Source organism: Aquarana catesbeiana, linkage group LG08 (genome assembly GCF_042186555.1).
Source record: "Aquarana catesbeiana isolate 2022-GZ linkage group LG08, ASM4218655v1, whole genome shotgun sequence".
NCBI lineage: Eukaryota > Metazoa > Chordata > Amphibia > Anura > Ranidae > Aquarana > Aquarana catesbeiana.
In genome coordinates this window covers 128,874,791-128,888,337 of record NC_133331.1, presented here as the reverse complement: position 1 = coordinate 128,888,337, position 13,547 = coordinate 128,874,791, and positions in this window count along the sequence as shown.

The window sequence follows — 13,547 nt, the reverse complement described above, 5'->3', positions numbered from 1 at the left end:
TGGAATGCTTAAATCTATATTTTGTATACATAGTTAGACCCATAACTGTTTATCCATATCAAAATGACAATACTACATATGTTTAGACAAGTGGAGTTGCACCACTGCTCAAAATCGAAAGCCCACCTCTTATAAACTGCACAATGGGGTCGATTTACTAAAAACGGAGAGTACAAAATCTAGTGCCGCTCTGCATAGAAACCAGTCAACTTCCATTTTTTTTAGTCAAAGCCTGATTGAAAAAGCTAGAAGATGATTGGCTACAATGCACAGCTGCACCAGATTTGTGCACTCCCCAGTTTCAGTAAATTAACCCCACTGGGTAAGAAGAGACAAAGGTGCACACCAGAAACATAGAGACGGCCAATGAAATAAATAAGCATTCCGTAAGGACAAACAGCACACATAGGCAATCTCCCACTTGAGGCCACGCCACTGACACGTTTCACCCCCATACCGAGCTTAATCATAGGGGAGTTCCCTGTAGGGGGTGAAATGCATTAGCAGTTTGCGCTCAAGTGGGAAGTTGCCTGTGTTTTGTTTGTCCTTACTGCTTGCTCATTAAATTAATTGAATTACTACATATGGCTTGCAAACCATAGCACAGATGGTGGATGCTGACTATATGCAGTCTGCTGCATATACAAACCTTTTGGTACTTTTAAGAAAAAAAAAAAAGGTCTTCTTAATTTTGCATGGACTCAGTTTCTTGTGAAATAATTCTTTCAAAGTAGAAAACCTTAACCACACTTACTTGACTGATTACGGTCTTTGCAATTTTATTTTCCTTGTCATGTGTTTCTTTGCTGCTGCTGGCGGCTCTCAGAAAGCCTGAACAGTGGCTGCCACAGACTGGAAGTATCTGCTGTTCGCCCACCAATTTTCTGCCCGCCTCCTTTGATTTTTCAATTGAAGGATGTCGATAGGAGGGGGCCGAGAGCACAAAGCATTATGTGAAGTTCAGCTGCTTCATCAAGAAGTGGACAACATTTGAATAGTGTATGACCAAGGTTATGTGAACATTCTTTAATTTTTTTGGAATCAATCCCTATGTGTTATTTTAATATTCCCTTTTAACTAAACTTGAGTGGTAATCAAAGTCCAGGTGGATGTATCTAAAAATAGGATCGCACACAAACCACGACTTCTGAGCATGACAGATGAGAGCGAAGGGGAGGCCTCACTGTCAGAATCAGGCTCAGATTATGAACCTGTAGAAAGCAGCGGCACTCTGACAGCTAGCTGGGATGATGGTGAAGAGGCCCCTGCTAAAATCAGGCACACTCAACCCTATGTTGCTGAATTGCTAAAAGCACATGATCATGCACAGATGCAGCAGGGCACAAGTACTAGCGCTGCACTACTTTTTGGGGATTAATACAACCTAGACTTTTAGACACCAGCACTGCAGTATTTCATGGTGAAGTGGCAAGCACCAGCAGTGCAGTACAAGCTGGTGAGGTGACTAATACTAGTAGTGTAATGCAACCACAGCCACCAAGAATTTGCGCACAGGCCCGTAGAGCCCATAAGTAGCCTTACAAAGGTGCTTGTTAACCCTAATTGGCTACCCCCAAAATCAGAAGCACCCACTATCCTCCCATTCACAGCCCAGGCCGGTGTTCAGGTGGAAGCAGCCAACTTTACAAAACCCCTTGATGTTTTTGATCCGTTTTTTACTGAAGACCTCTGTAATTTGTTTGTGGGCACTTTCCACACGCTTTCTGAATTTAAAACTTTTTTGGGCCTAACCCTTAACATAGCCATTACAAAAATAAATGACTTACGGTCAAGTGGTCCACATACCTGATTCATTAAATGCCCATGTTCTCTGCTGCAATGGCCCAGGAAAAGATATGAGATGGTAATGGTTTATGCATTTCAGTGACAATAACCTCTGTCGTCCTCGGGTGACCCTGACTATGATCGGCTCCAAAAAATTCAGCCCCTCATAATTACCTGTCCCAGAAATTTGCAGATGTGTATACACCCCCAATAAAACATCTGCATAGATGAGTGCCTTGTACATGTTACTGGCAGGCTTGCAATCAAGCAATATCTCCCCTGCAAGTGTTCTAGATATGGGGTCAAAATGTATAGGTTCTGTGAGCAGGGGCGTTGCTAGGTGGGAAAAAGACCAGGGGCTTCAGCCCAAAGAACAAGCCTGGCGGCGGGGTGTTAGGCTCACTATCTGCCTGGCTCACCAGTGCCCATCCATGATGACCATTAAACTGACCATTACACTGACCTACCTGCCCCCTACGCTGACCTACCAGACCCCCCTGAAACCTACATTGATCCCCCTGACACATACATTGACCACCCCTGTAACAGGTGACCTCTTGACACTCCTGCAGCTCAGCCTTACCTGTGTAGTGTAGCCCATCTCATTCATGACCACTTCCAGACAGCAGGCTGCACGCACCAGGGAGCTAGAGCCAGGATAGGAGAGCCGCTCCGCTGCCCGCCTATTTACACAAAGCAAGCGGGGATCTCCCAGTGCCCAACACGGCCGCAGTGTCATTCCTGCCTCCTCCTGGACCGGGCAGCGCCTATGATGGACGTCGCACGTCCCGCGGTCTCGGCCCTGGACTAGTGGGATGTCCATCATAGGAGCTGGGTCCTGGAGGGGGGACTTTTTGTATGTCACTCTGCCATGCTGGATAAGCGGGAGATCGTTCCCTGTTGCCTGTGTAAACGGCTTAGAGCTAATGCATTTAGGAATATCAAGACCCGGTGCATTTTGGGGACACACTCAGGGCTCCAGCCCCCCCCAACGCCACTATACACACTGATTTAGAATTTATGAGGGAAAAAAGTCAAGAGGAGCCCCCAGAATGCACTACACGGGGAGCAGTGGTAGGATAGTGTGGGACTTGTTGTCACCCTTGTTTCGTGTTGGGTACCATCTGTACATGGACAACCTTTATACAAACCTGCCACTTTTTTTAGACATTTGTATTTGACCCGTCTTCCATCCTCCCAGACACAGTGGTACAAATTCACACAGTTTCTGGCATAGTTAAAAAGCCTCTCTGCGTCCACAACCAGAATATACCTATGAGAGGTGTAGACTTCAAGAACGAAATGATAAAGCCGTATTTAGCATCTCGCAGAGCTGACACTGGTACAAAAAAGTGTCTATATACAGGTGCATCTAAAAAAAATTTGAATATCATCAAAAAGTTCATTTATTTCAGTAATTCAATTAAAAAAGTGAAACTCGTATATTATATAGATTCATTACACACAGAGTGATGTATTTCAAGCATTTCTTTTAAAGTGGTTGGTTGTAAAGTCAGGATGATAAAACACTGCCATGCCCTCTGTTTCATCAAGATCTACACGACTGTGGGGGTTATTTACGAAAGGCAAATCCACTTTGCACTACAAGTGCACTGAATGTGCATTTTCAAGTGCAGTCGCTGTAGATCTGAGGGAGACATGCAGGGAAAATTAAAAAAAAGGATTTTAGCTTGCACATGATTGGATGATAAAATCAGCAGAGCTTCCCCTCATTTCAGATCTTCCCCTTAGATCTACAGTGACTGCACTTCCAAGTGCACTTGTAGTGCAAAGTGGATTTGCCTTTCATAAATAACCCCCTATGTGTCCGTTATTTTTAAATTCTAATCGTAAATACCTTATCTCACAGCAATGATTTACAGTCATGTGACATTCCTCAGCTCTCTTCCCCACTGTAAGGAATGTGGAGGGAGGGGCTGAGATAACCCTCTGACATCAGCTGGCCAGCAGAGGAAATGTCACGTGACCACTGTGAAAGAAGGTATTTACGATTAGTTTAAAAAAAACGGACACCTTGTTTAGATCTTGATAAAACAGAGCGGATGCAAGTTAATTTTAAAAGGTATTTCAAGTGACAGGGAAGAGCAGTAGGAGGGGCGGGTAGGTTATCGCTCTCACACACAGAGAGGAGAGGGAGAGACAGAGAGCAGACAGTGTGATGACAGGCATGCAAACCGACCATGGTATCATGGATCAGCAGCCATGATAAATGTGATCAGTTTACAGAGGGGAGGGCATCAACCGCAAAGTATTTCAGATGATAGAGGGACAAATTACACAGCACAAGCCCTGTGCTGTTTAAAATGCTTTAAAGGAACAGGATATATATATATATATATACAGTGGGAACGGAAAGTATTCAGACCCCCTTAAATTTTTCACTCTTTGTTATATTGCAGCCATTTGCTAAAATCATTTAAGGTCATTTTTTTCCTCATTAATGTACACACAGCACCCCATATTGACAGAAAAACACAGAATTGTTGACATTTTTGCAGATTTATTAAAAAAGAAAAACTGAACTATCACATGGTATGTATTGTAAGTATTCAGTATTTAGTAGACACACCCTTTTGATCTAATACAGCCATGAGTCTTTTTGGGAAAGATGCAACAAGTTTTTCACACCTGGATTTGGGGATCCTCTGCCATTCCTCCTTGCAGATCCTCTTCAGTTCTGTCAGGTTGGATAGTAAATGTTGGTGGACAGCCATTTTTAGGTCTCTCCAGAGATGCTCAATTGGGTTTAAGTCAGGGCTCTGGCTGGGCCATTCAAGAACATTCACAGAGTTGTTGAGAAGCCACTCCTTCATTATTTTAGCTGTGCGCTTAGGGTCATTGTCTTGTTGGAAGGTAAACCTTCGGCTCAGTCTGAAGTCCTGAGCACCCTGGAGAAGGTTTTCATCCAGGATATCCCTGTACTTGGCCGCATTCATCTTTCCCTCGATTGCAACCAGTTGTCCTGTCCCTGCAGCTGAAAAACACCCCCACAGCATGATGCTGCCACCACCATGCTTCACTGTTGGGACTGTATTGGACAGGTGATGAGCAGTGCCTGGTTTTCTCCACACATACCGCTTAGAATTAAGGCCAAAAAAGTTCTATCTAGTTCTCTTCAGACCAGAGAATCTTATTTCTCACCATCTTGGAGTCCTTCAGGTGTTTCAAACTCCATGCGGGCTTTCATGTGTCTTGCACTGAGGAGAGGCTTCTGGTTTATGGCTCTGCCATAAAGCCCCGACTGGTGGAGGGCTGCAGTGACGGTTGACTTTCTACAACTTTCTTCCATCTCCCGACTGCATCTCTGGAGCTCAGCCACAGTGATCTTTGGGTTCTTCTTTACCTCTCTCACCAAGGCTCTTCTCCCCCGATAGCTCAGTTTGGCTGGACAGCCAGCTCTAGGAAGGGTTCTGGTCATCCCAAACATCTTCCATTTAAGGATTATGGAGGCCAATGTGCTCTTAAGAACCTTAAGTGCAGCAGAAATATTTTTGTAACCTTGGCCAGATCTGTGCCTTGCCACAATTCTGTCTCTGAGTTCTTCAGGCAGTTCCTTTGACCTCATGATTCTCATTTGCTCTGACATGCACTGTGAGCTGTAAGGTCTTATATAGACAGGTGTGTGGCTTTCCTAATCAAGTCCAATCAGTATAATCAAACAAGGCTGGACTCAAATGAAGGTGTAGAACCATCTCAAGTATGATCAGAAGAAATGGACAGCACCTGAGTTAGATATATGCGTGTCACAGCAAAGGGTCTGAATAATTAGGACCATGGGATATTTCAGTTTTTCTTTTTTAATAAATCTGCAAAAATGTCAACAATTCTGTGTTTTGTTTTAGTCAATATGGGGTGCTGTGTGTACATTAATGAGGAAAAAAAAATGAACTTAAATGATTTTAGCAAATGGCTGCAATGTAACAAAGAGTGAAAAATTTAAGGGGGTCTGAATACATTCCGCCCCCACTGTGTGTATATATATATATATATATATATATATATATATATATTATTTTAGGGTTACAAATGCTTTAATTGTGATGATTATGGCTTACAGCTAGTGAAAACCCAAAATTCAGTATCTCAGAAAATGTTAACATTGTGAAAAAGCTCAATATTATAGGCTCATTGTGTCACGCAGCTAATCGGCTCAAAACACCTGTAAAGGTTAACTGCGCCTTTAAATAGTCTCTCAGTCTGGTTCAGTAGGTTACACAAGCATGGGGAAGACTGCTGACTTGACAGTTGTCCAGAAGACAGTCATTGACACCCTCCACAAGGAGAGTAAGTCAAAAAAGGTCATTGCTAAAGAAGCTTGCTGTCCACAGAGTGCTGTATCCAAGCATATTAACCAATTGACAACTGGGCACTTAAACCCCCTTCCTAACTGGTCCAATTTTCAGCTTTTTGTGCTCTCACACTTTGAATAACAATTACTCAGTCATGCAACACTGTACCCATATGAAAATTTTGTCCTTTTTTTTCTCACACAAATAAACTGATTTTTAAAACAGCTTACCTGTAAAATCCTTTTCTTGGAGTACATCACGGGACACAGAGCACCATAATAATGACTATGTGGGTTATACGCTTACCTTTAGGTGATTGGACACTGGCAACCAATAGTAAGACGGTTCCTCCCATATAACCCCTCCTATAGCGGAAGTACCTCAGTTTTGTAGCAAGCAATGACAATCCCAGAAAGAGGGGAGGGACCTCTGTGTCCCGTGATGTACTCCAAGAAAAGGATTTTACAGGTAAGCTGTTTTAAAAATCCGTTATTCTTTATCGTACGTCACGGGACACAGAGCACCAAAATGACTATGTGGGATGTCCTAAAGCAATGCACCTGAGGGGGGGGAACACATTATCCCTAAGCACAACGGGCCTGAGACTGTAAAGCTGCCTGCAACACGCTGTGGCCAAAAACAGCCTCTTTTTGAGATCTCACATCCACCTGGTAAAACCTGGTGAACATATGAACTGAAGACCAAGCTGCCGCGTTGCAAACCTGAGCCATAGACATCTGTTGGCGTACTGCCCATGATGCACTAATCCCGCTAGTGGAGTGTGCTTTTAAATCCCGGGGTGGAACCCTGCGCTTTAATCCATATGCCTGGATAATAGTCTGACGAATCCACCTGGATATAATTGAACTTGTTGCTGGCTGTCCTTTTTTAGGACCCTCAGGCAAGACAAAAAAAACAATCAGTCTTCTGAAAAGGAGCTGACATTTCCAAGTAAACTTTTATCGCCCTCACCACATCCAGTGAGTGAAGCGACCTTTCCTCCCTAGTCTTAGGGTTTGGAAAAAAGGAAGGTAAAATGATATCCTGATTCAAATTAAATTTGGAAACCACTTTCGGTAGAAAATCCGGACGAGGGCGCATGACCACTCTGTCCTGATGAAGAATCATAAAACGTTCCTTGCAAAAAAGGGTGGCCAATTCTGACACCCTTCTAGCCGATGTTATAGCCACCAAACAAACTAATTTTCTGGTCAATAGGATAAAAGGGACATGCCTAATAGGTTCAAAGGGTTGACTCTGTAAGGCTGACAGTACCAAATTTAGGTCCCAGGGACATAAAGGTGGTTTAAGTGGCGGCCTCAGGTGTGCTACTCCCTTGACAAAGGTTCGCACCAAAGAATGGGATGCAATTAGTCTTTGGAAAAAAAACGATAAGGCCGAAATCTGTCCATTAATTGTCCCTAAAGCGAGCTGTAAGTCTACTCCTGCTTGAACAAAGGCGAGAACTCTTCCAATCGTATACCTACGAGGGTTCCATTTCTTTCCTCACAGCAAGAAATGTACGACTTCCAGACTCTATAATAGATAGCTCTAGAAACTTTTTAGCGTTTATCAAAGTAGACAAGACTGAACCCATAATACCACGGTCTTTCAATAGTCTGGTCTCAATAGCCAGGCCATCAAATTCAGCAACCGTAAAGAAGGATGGAATAAGGGCCCTTGAGACAACAGCTCTGAACGGCAAGGAAGGACCAATGGGTCCCCTACTGCCAACTTCACAATCTCCGAGTACCAGGATCTCCGGGGCCACGCTGGAGCCACTAAGATCACCGGCTTCCGTACCTCCTGTATTCTGCGTAGTAAGTGCGGCAGAATTTGGATCGGAGGGAAGGCATATATCAGAGAATACTGATCCCAAGGAACTACTAATGCGTCTATCCCGACAGCCAGCGGATCCTTGGTCCTGGATACAAACCTGTCCAGCTTGGCATTGAATCTGGATGCCAGCAGATCCACATCTGGGGTTCCCTAGTATTGGCAGATCTGTAGGTAAACCTCGGGATGCAGGGACCATTCCCCTGGTAACAATTTCTGGCGACATAGGAAATCCGCCTGCCAATTTTCCACCCCCGGAATAAACACTGCCGACAGAAATGGCACAAGTTTTTCTGCCCAAGACAATATATGATCTATTTCTCATTGGGCTGCCCGACTCCTGGTACCTCTCTCGTGGTTGATATATGCCACTACCATGGAGTTGTCAGACTGGACTCTGACAGGAAGACCCTGCAATCTAGATGTCCAGAATCGCAGAGCCAGACGAGCTGCCCGAATCTCCAATAGATTGATGGGCAGGGTCCTTTCTGTCTGTGACCATATTCCCTGAACAGACGCTTCCTATAGGACTGCTTCCCAACCGAGAAGACTGGCGTCCGTGGTTACGACCTTCCAGGCTACCGGTGGGAAAGATTTCCCTTTTCAAGTTGCTGGTTCTAAACCACCAAGAGAGGTTCCATAGAACCTGTGGAGATAGAACCATAGGCTGATCCAGGGTTCGAGCTGACTTGTCCCAGACCCTTAGAATACTGTTCTGGAACACTCTGGAGTGGAACTGTGCATATGGCACTGCGCTGAAGGATGACACCATCTTGCCTAGTAACCTCATGCACAGCCGAATAGAAGGTGTTAGTTCTTTTTTCACCTTCTGTACAAGTTCCACTATGGAGGCAACCTTTAAGGGAGGAAGAAACACCCTTTCTTGGGCGGTGTCCAAGACCAGACCCAGATACACCAAGGCTTGGGTCGGACAAAGAGCTGACTTGTCCATATTTAGCATCCAAACTAGGCGTTGAAAAACCCGTACTGTTCTTGACACTTTTTGAAAGAGTATGGGGCGAGAGCATTCCCTTAGAAGATCGTCCAGATATCCTACTACGGAGACTTTCTGAGACCTTAGGGACGCCAACACTGGGGCCAGAATCTTTGTGAAAACCCTGGGGGCCGTGGCCAGACCGAAAGGTAGTGCCACAAATTGGAAATGACTGCCCTCTATAGCGAAGAGTAAGAACCTTTGATGTGGACCGAAGATTGGCACATGAAGGTACGCGTCCTTGATATCTATGGACGCTAAATAGTCTCCCTTTCTCAGGGATTTTATTATTGAACGAACCGACTCCATGCGGAAGGATCGGACGTCTATAAAGAAGTTGAGAGCCTTGAGGTCCAAAATGGGCCTTACTTCCCCATTTGGTTTCGGCACTGTAAATAGGTTTGAGTAAAACCCCTTGAATCTTTCCTCGTGCGGAACCTTTACAATTACTCCCTGCATCAGCAGATGGTGTAAAGCTAGGAATAGGCATCTTCTTTTCTCTGGATCCGACTGAACCCTTGAGTACAGAAACTGATTTGGGGGAATCTCCCGGAACTCTATTCTGTAACCGTATTTTACAGTTGAAATGACCCATCTGTCTTGAACCAGTTCTTCCCAGGCCTCCCCAAACAGCCGAAGCCTGCCCCCCACCCGTGAGAGCGGGGGCGCCCCTTCACAAGGTAGACTTGGAGTTGGGCTTGGGTGTCTTTTGGGTCCAAGGTTTCTTCTGACCCTGGGGTCTTTTAAACCCAGACGGCTGAGGTCGTCGATACCGCTTAGGGGAAGAAGCACCAGGTCCTGGAGCATTAGGAATTTTATAAGAGGGTTGCTTCCCTTTCTTTTTAATAGGGAGCAGGGCACTCTTTACTCCAGAGATCTTTTGTATATATTTATCCAGATCCTCGCCAAACAAGCGCTCTCCATGAAATGGAAAAGCTGCGAGTAGCCTTTTACATGGCGTCTCAGCAGACCAGTTCTTTAGCCACAAGACTCGAATCGACTATGACTCGAATCGACAGTAACGCAAAACAAGACATCTGTTGGATTGAGTCTTTCAATGCGTCTACTGCAAAACATAAGGCATGAGGAATCTCCGATAACTCCTAGGCAGATTCCTCCTGGCAAGGAATGTTCCTTACCAACCTTTTAAAGCGATCTTTTAGGGATTGGCAAATCCCAATAGCTGCACCAGCCACCGAAAAGGAGGCCTTTAATAAGGACTCTAGCTTTTTATCAGCCGGATCCTTGAATACCTGGGCATTATCCACTGGACAGGTCAAACTTTTGTTTACAGAAGATAAGGCAGCGTCCACCAACGGTGTGCTCCATTTCTTCTTGAACCTCTCCTCCATAGGATATAAGATAGAAAACCTTTTTGGAGGTAAGTATATCCTGTCAGGGTGCTCCCAGTCCACGTAAACCACCTGCTCCAGTAACGGATGCAAAGGGAACGCTTAGGAAATTTGCTGAGGTCGCAAAGATCCCAAAGTAGAACAGGAGAGTGCAGACTCCTGAACCGGGGGTAACTTAAACCCAATTCATACCATCTCAGTTAGAGATTGGATAAACAATTTTTGGGAATGGGAGGCTGAAATTGGCTCTTCAGAGCCAGAGTCCTCAGCCGAGGATCCTTCAGCCTCTCCTTCCACTCGGTCCTTCATGACCACCTCTTCCAAATCCTCTGCCCATTCTGGTTCCAGATCACCTGGACCCATCTGGCTATAAGAGTCCTGGCGCTCTAGTGACTCTTCACTTGGCCCAGGCTCGGGGGGGGGGGGGGATCTATTACGCTTCCTCCCTCCCTGTGTTAGAGGCAATCATGCCAGCTATTTTGCCCTCAAGGCCTGCTAAGGCAGATGCCAAATCTTCCTTTGTAACATAAGCCGAGGCAGGTATATTGGTAGTGGCCACTATGCCTGACAAATGCAATGGCTCAGCAAGGCCAGATGCCGCAGGTCTTTCAGGAGAAACTGAGGCTGCATCAGCATGGGGTTGGTCTGTTTTTAAAGGAGGTACTCTTACCCGTGTGCTTGCCTTGTTCCCTATACCTCGTTTTCTGGAAGACATTGCTTACACACGAGGAAGAAAAGGAGTACTCCCCACAAACTATAACCAGCCTTTAACCTGTCACCACTGTGTCCAAGACCACCAGACTCATGTGTCTAACTATCGCTCTGTGTTGTCCACGCGCACGCCAGGAGCTCCATGCCTATGAAGCATTAGCTTGAGAGTGAGCGGGCGCATCAGCGACCGGCGGCACGCCCGCCGCACAGCGCATGTGCTGTCCTGACACACCGATGGCGCGCACACACACGCCGGCAATGGGCACGCGGGCGCACACTCGCGCACGCCAGTATTAAAAAAAAAACGCGCCAAACCGGCCATCTGTAATCCCAGACACAGGCTCAAGGTTACCAGCAGTTTCAAAGGGAAATACATATATATATATATATATATATATATATATATATATATATATAAATCCCAAAGGGAGTACTCACCATTCCAAGCAGCAGGGCCTGTCTTACCAGGCCCAATCTTCCTCCATCATGGCGGGTAACGCCTCTAAGGACCTTCAGGGACCGGGTCCCCCATGTATTGGGGTCCACACCCCTGGACCTGTAAAGCACCCTTTCTGGAATACCTTGGGCAAGATTGACCAGGAATACCAACTTAACAAGGGTCCAGCGCCTATATAGGACACATTACAAGCAATACTTCGTTCTTGAACCGAGGTTCGGGTACCATCCACTTTAGCTTTGTTAAGCCATCCGAATGGATCCGATTATAACGTCCTCAGTGGGACATTTTTTGAAGAAATTTGAAGAGCTTCAACAGCCATGACCATCACCTTCAAGACACTGGCAAAAAAACTGAGGTACTTCCGGTATAGGAGGGGTTATATGGGAGGAACCGTCTTACTATTGGTTGCCAGTGTCCAATCACCTAAAGGTAAGCGTATAACCCACATAGTCATTATTATGGTGCTCTGTGTCCCGTGATGTACGATAAAGAAAGAGCTTTCTTTTGGTGGTATTTAATCACCGCTGGGTTATTTTTTGCGCTATAAATGAAAAAAGACCGAAAATTCTGTAAAAAAAAATAGTTTTCTTTGTTTCTGTTATGAAATTTAGCAAATTAGTAATTTTTCTTCATAAATTTTAGCCAAATTTTATACTGCTACATATCTTTGGTAAAAATAATCGGTGTATATTTTTTGGTCTTTGTGAAAGTTAGAGTCTACAAGCTATGGTGCCAATCACTGAAAATTGATCACACATGATGCACTGACGGCCTAGCTCATTTCTTGAGGCCCTAACAAGCCAGGAAAGTACAAATACCCCCTAAATTACCCCTTTTTGGAAAGTAGACATTTAAAGGCATTTAGAAAGAGGCATGGTGAGTTTTTTTGAAATTGTAATTTTTTTCCCACAATTCTTTGCAATATCAAGATTTTTTTTGTCCCTTTTTCTTCACAAAATTGTTATATTAGCAGGTTATTTCTCACACACAGCATATACATACCACAAATTACACCCCAAAACACATTCTACTACTCCTGAGTAGTGATACCACGTGTGAGACTTTTACACAGCCTGGCCACATACAGAGGCCCAACATGCAGGGAGCACCATCAGGCGTTCTTGGAGCATAATTTCTAATAATAATCTAATTTCTTGACTACCTCTTACACTTTTGAAGGCCCTGTAGCACCAGGACAATGGAAACACCCCAAAAATGACCCCATTTTGGAAAGAAAACAACCCAACGTATAATCTTCGAGGCATATAGAGTCTTTTGAACATGTCATTTTTTCTACAAGTTTTTGGAATATGTGGAAAGAAAATTAAAACGCTTTTTTTTTTGTTAGAAATATTGTATAAATGGACAACTTTGTGTAACACATAGCATGTACATGGCAAAAATTATACCCCAAAACATTGTCTGTTACTCCTGAGTATGGCGATACCACATGTGTGAGACTTTTACACAGCCTGGCCACATAGAGAGGCCCAACATGCAGGGAGCACCGTCAGGTGTTCTAGGGGCATAAATGTCAAATCTAATTTGACTACCTATTACACTTTGAGGCATTGAAGTGGAATGGATAAGCCATGGATGGGGATGTCTAAGCAAGGTTGAGCCATGAATGTGGATGGCTGGGTATGGCCGAGTGTGGATGGGATGGCTGGCTATGGCTGAGCATTGATGGATTTATGAGTATTGCTGAGGATGGATGGATGAGTACTGCTGAGGATGGATGAGTATTGCTGAGCATGAATGGATGAGTTTTGCCGAGGATGGATGGATGAGTATTGCCGAGGATGGATGAATAATGGATGAGTAATGCTGAGGATGGATGGCTGGATGAGTGCTGGAATGTGCACAGAACAGCGCTGCAGCACTTGATCTCTCCCGTCTGTACGATCTGTACACACAGGAGAGAGAGGAACCAGACATGACGCTGGTTTGTTTGCAAGTGATCGCTCCGTCATTTGCCGGGGCAATCACGTGGTAAACGGCAACTTTCAGCTCTGGACCTGGCGGTCACGGATATTCCCAGGTGCATGCCCCAGGGGGCGCACAGGAGCAAGATTCTGGGAGGACGTACATGGACGCCC